The 9446-nt window shown below is 31.8% G+C and overlaps 1 long non-coding RNA gene across 1 annotated transcript; it reads left to right on the top strand.

Annotated features, from left to right (window-relative positions):
* The first annotated feature begins 208 nt into the window (after positions 1 to 208).
* LOC127718089 (uncharacterized) lies at positions 209 to 7060 on the top strand. The gene is made up of 4 exons (XR_007989559.1): positions 209 to 284; positions 1470 to 1552; positions 2547 to 2640; positions 6813 to 7060. It is a non-coding gene; the product is annotated as an uncharacterized LOC127718089 (long non-coding RNA).
* The last annotated feature ends 2386 nt before the right edge of the window (positions 7061 to 9446 follow it).

A 9446-nucleotide genomic window follows, 5' to 3' on the forward strand; every position in this document is an offset into this window, starting at 1 on the left:
TACGACTGCACGTTCCGATTTGTATCCGATACATTATTTTTCTTCCAGTGGCAATTTTAAATAAGTAATCAACAAGTATCAAATGTATTTGCTGTGTAAATTGATACTTTGAAAACAACAAATTAAGAACATATGTTGTTATTATCAAATGTAATTTAAGTTAAACTATATCAGTTCATGTCGCGATTCTTTTTTCTTCATCCCATTGCTGAATATGCATAGTTCAGTTGTGTTTAGCTTATGTGTACTTTATGGTGGTGCTATGATTGCGGAGAGCCATGCTGGTATGTTAGAATATTTAGAATGTCATTTTTTTTAATACTGATGGATTCAAATTTTAACGATTTGCTTTGGTTTTTGAAGAAAATAAACGATGCTAAAACCAAACAATTGTGAATACATTATATCATTATGTTGATTTTGATATGATGCGCACAGAAACCATTCAAATCGCCTTGCTGATGAAAAGACTTGCTTAGGTGAAAACGGAATATCACTCAATAATTCCTTCTTCGCTTCAGATAATAATATTACTTGCGCTCCTTATTATTTGAATATTATAATGAAAAGAAAAGACATTTAATGTGAAAATAAGAAGAGGAAGATAAGATAATTACAAAACATTTTTTCGGACGGTATTTCAATTTGTAGCTTATTGGATGAATAATAAAAAAATAACCAAAACAAAACAAAAAAACAAACAAACAAACAAACAAAGATACACAAAACCTGGCAAAAAATTAAAACGACAGTTCTACAACATTACACGAAACACTGAATACTAAACAACAAGAACCCAAATCTAAACCGACAGTAAACTCATTTGCTTCGGTGGGATAAGCAATTTCTACTCCACTGTTGACATCCGTCGGGGAACTCATTGCAAGTAAACACCTGTTCGTGCATTTTTCATCGTTATTCAATGCAAAATAGTTATTTAAGATACCTGGGACGATCTCATTTCATAAAGAATCTCTTTTGTTTACTTATTGTACCTCAAACTTATTAACTCGGTGCAGGTCTTTAAGTTGAGGTTCAATTTACTCAAAGTTAATCGTGCATTCGTTAATAGTTCGCATTCGGTGGTGACTAAATTGAGGATCAAAAAACGAAATCGTATTGCTGCGACCATTAGAACTTATATGTGGTCAATTGTGAAAGATGAATCTCTTCTTGTCTAATTATGACTACATTGTATATGGAATTAGAAAATGATTAGTTATGCGTAGCAGCTACTAGTTAACTAAATAAAAAAGGCAGAAAAAATTAACACAATAAAAAAACATTGACCATCGTCGCTATCAATTAATTATGGAGATTTAAAGTTAGATCAAATATTGTTTTAAGGGCGACTAAAATGCCTACACACTTCGGATTTAATCAACCATGGATAATGTGTGAATTGTATGACTACTTTATAAAGATGCCACTTTTAAAACTGAAATTGATTTTAGTTTTTCTTCTTTTAGAAAAATGCAAGTACCCATTTCGGAGAATAGGAGATGGCTGCTACTTCATAAGTAGAAATAAAACTACTCCAGATAGAGCATCTGTAAGTGTATAATTTATTTATTTTTTTGAAATATTCAATACTTCGTTTCAAGTGAAAGGTTAAACAAGTTAATCTGGCTAATGAGCGATATCGTTATGGCAAAATGAAAATTCCTTTTGTTTTGGTCTATTGAAACGATATTTTAAAAATGCAAAGAATTTGTTAACAGATTTTACTACAGATTTAGAATTGTACAATATTTACGGCAACGTTTTTTTTTTTAACGCAATCTAATTGAAAGCTGTATACATAATGATATTTGTATAAAATACACATGTCGAAGGTCAATGTAGTTCTTCTTTGTGGCATCACGTAAATTTTAATCATAACAAATGCATGAAACTCCAACCACATTGAAATACGTATCTGATAAATAGGCTTATTTCTAATTGGCGACAGAAAGTTTCTCTTATGTATCTAATTAATTAAACATGTAAAAAAGCATGATTTAAACGGATCCTTTACGTTATAAATGCAGCTGAAAAAAGTAACACAACTTCCCTTTCTTTTAACTAAGCATCAGTATCTTTTTAAAAAAAGGTAATTAAACATTTACTTAAACTTACAGGAAAGAAAAGATAAATCCATGTAAGGACAAGTTTAATAGAAGGAGTTGGAACCTTTTTTGTTTTGGAATATCTCTTCATAAATTTGTCAATGGCAATTTTAAGAGGGTACCAATACATCAGCCAATACCGGAACAATGACTTTTGCGTTGATGAACCAATTCTTAATTAGCAGTAATACTTTGTTATGTCTTAAAATCTAACTAAAATAACACTTATGAATTTGTTAACTTATAACAAACGAGTAAGCAAACTCAATACATTGTATGTCTGATTCTAAAGGATTGTATATATACTGCCGTGTTACATGTAGTTAAATATATCCTTCAATGCAACATTTTACAAGTTAAGAGATTTCTGCCATTTTCACTTCTTATTTTGAAATTTAAAAACATTTTTAAAATCACAAAATAAAATCTTTTTACAAGGCTTTGTGTTTACGGCGTGGTGCATACCTTGCCACCTTTGAGACTTTGGAAGAGACCATGTTGATGAAGTATGAACTTCAACAAATGAATACAGGTATTTGAACTAAAAAGAGTTATAATGTTTTTTTCATTGGTTGCCTTATTGTGTACATGTATCAACATATCTTGGTTTTAGGAGAAAGCACCAAGATACTTACAATGGGTATGAAAATAACTGAAGGTTATGCCCTGTTACATTTCTTGATTGAAGCAACAAAATCGAACAGAAACATCGTCATGTGATAACCCTTCTGGTGATCATCCCTAGTTTTGGTGGAGTTCGTGCATTTTTTTAGTTATGTTTTGTATACTGTTATTTGTCTTTTCTTCGATTTCTGTGTTTTGCCATGGCATTGTCAGTTTGTTTTCAACTTATGAGTTTGAATATCCCTTTAGGTCTTTCGTCTCTCTTGTAGGACTTATTGTAAGTTGGATAGACGTTTTATAAAAATAAGAAGATGCGATATGATTGCCAATGAGATAACTTTCCACAAGACACCAAAAGACATAGAAATTACCAATCTATAGGTCACCGTACGGCCTTTAACAATGAATAAAACCCATACCGCATATTCAGCTATGAAATGCCCCGAAATGACATATTATGTAAAACCATTCAAAACAGAAAACTAACGGCTTGATTTATGTACAAAAAAATGAATGAAAAACAAATATGATATGCAGCAACAAACGACAACCACTGAATTACAGGCTCCTGACTTTGGACAGGCACAGATATTAATTGGCGGGGTTTAACTAGTTTGAAGGCGCCAACCCGCCCCCTAAGTTGGGATAGTGGTTTAACAGTACAACATAAGAACAAACTATAAAAAGCATTAACTGTGGAAATGGGCTTAACTCATGTTTTAGTATGTTATTAATAACACATGAGTTTTTGAGTCGAATCGCTGAACATGAATTTGACATCTACTACCTCTTTAACATGTTTAACCGGCTGCTCGTCCATGGATTATTTGAAAACGACAAGACGTTTTTTATATAGATTAGACCGTTGGTTTTCTTGTTTGAATTGTTTTACACTAGTCATTTTGGGGCCCTTTATAGCTTGCTGTTCGGTGTGAGCCAAGGCTCCGTGTTGACGGACGTACTTTGACCTATAATTGTTTACTTTTTACGCATTGTGACTTAGATGGAGAGTTGTTTCATTCGTATTCATACCACATCTTCTTATTTATAAGACAAGAATGCAATAAAATCTTGATCATCCTTAATCAGATAAGAAACTTGAATGGTAGTTTAAGGCACAGAGTGAATATGAATTAAAGAAAATCAAATATCATAAACAGCAATAATTATATATTTTATTACTCGATCTACATTTTAGCATTTGCATTGCATTGAAACCTCATTTATTATTTTTGCCATACCGAGCATTAACGAATTATTACCTTTTCTCCCTATTGAACTTCAAATGCTCATTGAACTGCAATATAATTTGCTTCCCCTTTCTCACTATATTATATATTTTGGCCTTAAAAACTTTTGCAATACCTGATGCTACGATTACCAAGACTCACAAGGCACGTGACACTGGTACCATTATGAACAATCCTTAATATTCAGGGGGGTCATTCAGGGTTTTTGATATGTGTTAATGTTTTACAAATTTTAAAGTAGTCTGAAGAGACTTATGTGAGGATGAAACATTTAACATTTCAAATAGAATTGGAACTATCTACTGCATAGATAAGAACATTAGTACATCGAAGGTTTTATAAGATACTTTCTTTGAATGAAAACACATGATCTAATTTGAGACCGATGACGTTTAACGATTAACAAATCAATACAATCACTGCAGTAAATCTACCAAAATTATCTGCAACTATGAAATTAAATAAGCACAAAATAATCTTTTCATTTAGTGTCCTTTAATTTGCCACTGTTAAATGTTTCAGGAATGTATCTCCTTCTCAGCACAAACGAAACAAAATATGTTCCAAAAAGTCAGGTTCTACATCAATTGTTATCATGCATTGACAACATTGTGTGTTACAATCACTAAATTGATTTACAGATTCATCCCTATAAATCATTATCTGTGTTACCTTAAATTGTAAAACCTCTAAAGGATCTGTTATTTGAAAAAAGGGCATTGGTTATTTTTCCTTTCTTCGTCTTAACTTGTATACCTATATGGAGTTATCTCCTTTTAGAACGATAGGTCTTTCTTCTGAAGAATCAAGGACAATACCAAGTTTCAATTAAATTTGCTTCAAAGCAGAAAATAATGACCTTTATAAAATGTAAAATGTCTTGAATTTTCGCTTATTAAAATGCAAACTATAATTTACTTAAACATTTAATTCGTTTGATAATTGTCGAGTGTTGTTGCCAATTTTACTTTTTATTGTTCCATGGTTGATAGAATCATTCGTCCGTTTATCAGACTGACATACCAAAAATCGTTGTTGACGCACATTTTATCTTTCGAAACACATAACGTGAAATTTTGTTAATTCATCGCTGCAATAATTATGTGAGATGATTTCAATAATGCAAAAGTTTTAATAACACTTTTGAACCAAGCCAGATTTAACACAATGTAGGGTTTTGAAATGTTATTGATTCACACTGTATTGAAAATCATGCTATGACCTATGGCTATTCGTGTTACATGTACATGTATCACGATACCGTGCTCTCTTCTGGCCAGTTATTAACTTTTGACGTCTATATATACCTTAATTGATCAAATGACCAAATATTCTTTTTTTCTATAGAATAACGTCCACGTGCTTTATAATGGACTGGTGAGGTTATAATATTTAATTCTAATTTTCACTTTTTTTGATTTTTTGTTTTAAATTGTATTGCCAGAAAAAAGAGAGAAAACATTTATTCTGAATAGTTCGTTTTAAAAATTGTTGAATAATCGGCTTTCCCGCGATAAAATTGTCTGCGCAGGACGTTTGCGCTTTTTGATAGGACATTTTCGCTTTTTGATAGGACATTTGCGGGTTTTTTAATGGACATTTTATCTTTAAATAAGAACATTAGCGTTTTTTGATAGGACATGCGTTTTTTTAACGTAATATATGCGTTATTTAAGTTTTAAATATTTTAATATAGAATAACAAAACATTCATAGATCTATATACAGCTAAAAGAATCAACCTTTCCCCATCATGCTTGTATCAAATAAAAACGACAACACTTCAAGAGGGTAAATGGAAGTAAATTCCTTATAGCAACCATATATCTGGCTGACCACTTGATTTCTCGTGACCGACCTTAAGTAATATTCTCAAATTAACACTCCTCTACAAAACATGTTTGCCAAGCAATCGAAATAAACTGGCCTTATATAAAGGCAACAGCAGTATCCCGATGTTCAATAGTCATAATTCGATTAAGCAAAAACAAATCCGGGTAAAAAAACTAAAACCGAGGGAAACACATCAACTATAAGAGGAAAAGAACGGAACAACAGAAACACTAAACTACAACAAAAGCAAACGCAAACATACATAGAAACGGACTGTAGATAACAACTGCCAAATTCCTGACCTGGTACAGGACATTTTAAGAAAAAGTGGTGGGTAAAAAACACATGAACTAGAAATAAACGTGAAAGTCCATAGAGATTTTTTAGTCGTAGATTATGTCAGTCAACCATCAAAATATGAGCGAAAAAGACAATGATTTTCATTCTGTGTTACTTATAGCTGTAATGACATAGACTGTTATTAAAAAAAAGTTGACAGGAATAGAATTTAATTTTTGGATTTAACTCGTCTTCTGATTTGCTGAAAGTTTTTGTCCTTCAGCTCATAGACATAATTTTGTCATGTGACCGTGACGTTATCAACGTTTTTCATGATTTACTCCTTAAAAATGGAATTTAGAATTAAACTATAAGGACTGACTATAATATTTTGTCTGTCTATTCGAAATAACCTAAAAAAAAATGTGGTGCACACTTTTATAGTGTTCACCACATTTTCTATGTTATTTCGAATAGACAGAAAAAATATTACAGTCATTCCTCAAATAAACACATATGCAATATATATCAAACAGTCAATATTACTAGAGATGTTTTGTTGTTCGAACGGACGGGACTCTTGAAATTGATCTTTAATGCAGAGCCAAACAATATAATACACCAAACCGTCATCAATGTTTTGCTTAGCACAATAAAAACAAATTAAAGTATGAAATTAATATGTTGATTTTGTCAAAGTTTACACTTCTATATCGGAGGGCGGAACATCGACAGATACGTATCTGGCGGAGACTGGAGATGGATAAAAAACGGCAAAATGATCAAGATGACGTACAAAGCCTTTGGCGCAAGAGAACCTGACGGAAATAATTCTAGCCCACAAGACTGCATGATGTTTTTCGCTGCAGAGAGATATGCATTTCATAACGTATACTGTGACCATCCCGGATGGAATAGTGGCTATATTTGTAAGAAATGATTAAAATGAACATAATTTTAATAACTACTTTGTTGTTGTTATTGAACATAGGCGTTTATTAAAAGGAGGCATCATGATACATACATTCAGTGCTTGGATAGAAACATACAGGGTCTATTTGTCTGATGGAATTCTTTTTTGTAAAGAAGTATTCTAATGATTAGTCTAACGTTAACTATGCTTTTCTTCAAAAGCAGGTCTCCAGATTTCATATTTGACGATTACAATAGTGTATTTAGTTCGGGTTAGGAATAGCAGTTTCGCGGTCAAATAAGACTTAATCAGAATCAGAGGTTTTTTTTATCAGAGTAAAAACCGTTGCTTTAGAATTGATTTGGTTTCGTACAACTAAACGCGTTGTCGTATAATCAGATGAGCAGTTTATGAATTTGGTGTATCTAAAGTCCTTTCCTTCACAAAGGAAAGCCCGAACCAAAATATATGTATAAATACTTCATGAGCTATAAGAACAAACCGAAAATTAAATGAAACGAAAACAAAGTTTACGATCCCTTTTGTATTTTACAATTTTTATGGCATGTAAAGATGTTCAATGTTTTTTAAAAGATTCAAACAAACTCTCTAAGCTACGCAAAAAATTTTGATGTAAGGCATGGAAATTGTATAGCAATGCGAATTTTGCACTGTTTGGGTTTGGATTTCCTTTTTAGGTCTCTTCTGGTCATATAACTTTTGGGGTATATTTTCATTCCTTTCAAGCAGTATGTTCAGTAAGGGTATCTTCCGTACCAAATCTTAAATCCATTATTACAAGATTAAATGTATCTGAAGTTGATGCATATAACCGTTGGAAGGAACGAATATCGAATACCAAAAACGCTAACCGGTTAACCAGATCTTTTTTTTCTTTTTTTAAATTTAATAGATTTTTTATAAATGTGTATTGAAATCAATGATAGATTTTGTTCAATTTTAAAATGATCGTCGTGGTAATTGAAAACATGAAATTTATTAGCACAAAGACAACTTGTCTATCAGCTCGGGCAAGATTTTGAACAGTTGTTAGCCAATTAAATTTTACGATTTACTTCATTATTTCATTTTTGATTTTTGATTCAAGATTGTGTATACCTACATCTTAATATGCCACCTCCATCGTCCAAGGCTTTGTCGAACTTCTCAATTTGAAGTTATTACAAACGTCAATAGTAGAAACGGTAGATTTGGATTATCAAAAGTACAACTTCACATCAGGAATGCTCACAGCCAATCCTAATAAACCCCAAGGATAAACTTCAATTAATCATATCATAAAAACGTACATTTATAGGGTACTATAGATAAGGTCTTTAAACATCAACTTAACCAACGTTTAACCGGTTAATCAGTCGAAAGATTATCCGAGTAACCGGTTTGTCAAAACTGTTCGATTTCACAACATTTATATATATGTTAGTAAATGAAACGGTGCGATTTACATCCAATTTAGTATAAAAATAGATATTTTGGTGAAAGTTAATAACATTGTCTGGATTTCAAACAAAAATAAACTAACTCCATTGTTTTTTTTTTCATAAATTCACAGTTGTGGCGTGATCGTCAGTTTGCCAAGAACTATGCCAAAATAGGTGCTAGGGGCCATCTTAAACTTGCAGTGATGTGAGAGTTTTGCCTTGTGTCGAAGGCCTCATAGTGACTTTGCGATGAAGAGAAGAAATAAAACCAATGCTCATTTGCTTTTTGTGTGTTTTGCTGTGTGTGTACTGATTCTATTTCACAGATTGACTGTTTTATTATAGGAATCATCGAGCGGAGGGTTCTACAAACAAAATGCGCATGTCAGATAGTTTATGCATTTTCATACAAGTGAGAGGTTTAGCAATCTATAAAACCAGGTCTAATCCACAATTTTCTACATAAGGAAATGCCTGTACCAAGTCAGGAATCTGACAGTTCTTTTCCATTCGTTTGGTATATTTGAGCTTTTGATTTTGCCATTTGATAAACGACTTTCCGTTTTTAATTTTTCTTGGAGTTCGGTATTTTTGTTATTTTACTTTTTCTTATAATATACAAATATGAAATAGTCTTTTTTGTAGACTCGTGTGCTATATGTGTGTATGGTCCCAAGATTATATATATTGACATTTGTATGTTTTCTTTGAATTTGATGGTAATTTTAAGATGTTTATGCTTATTATGGCGTCATTATATGAACGCTGATACAAAAATATTCAGACAAAATTGTATTTTCCTATTTAGTTTTGGTAAAGCTCTGACATATCGTGGTAAAGACCATTTAATTCTTAAATTAAACAAAGCTAGAAATAGGGTTCATATTGGAGTCTAAACAAACATACTGCTTTATAGTTGAGCGTTTCTGGTTATTTCATATAAATGTAACCTTGATTTATCTAAATTACACAATATCACGTGTATCATGAACAATATC

The sequence above is a fragment of the Mytilus californianus genome, unplaced genomic scaffold (assembly GCF_021869535.1).
Source record: "Mytilus californianus isolate M0D057914Y unplaced genomic scaffold, xbMytCali1.0.p SCAF_10, whole genome shotgun sequence".
Taxonomy (NCBI): Eukaryota; Metazoa; Mollusca; class Bivalvia; order Mytilida; family Mytilidae; genus Mytilus; species Mytilus californianus.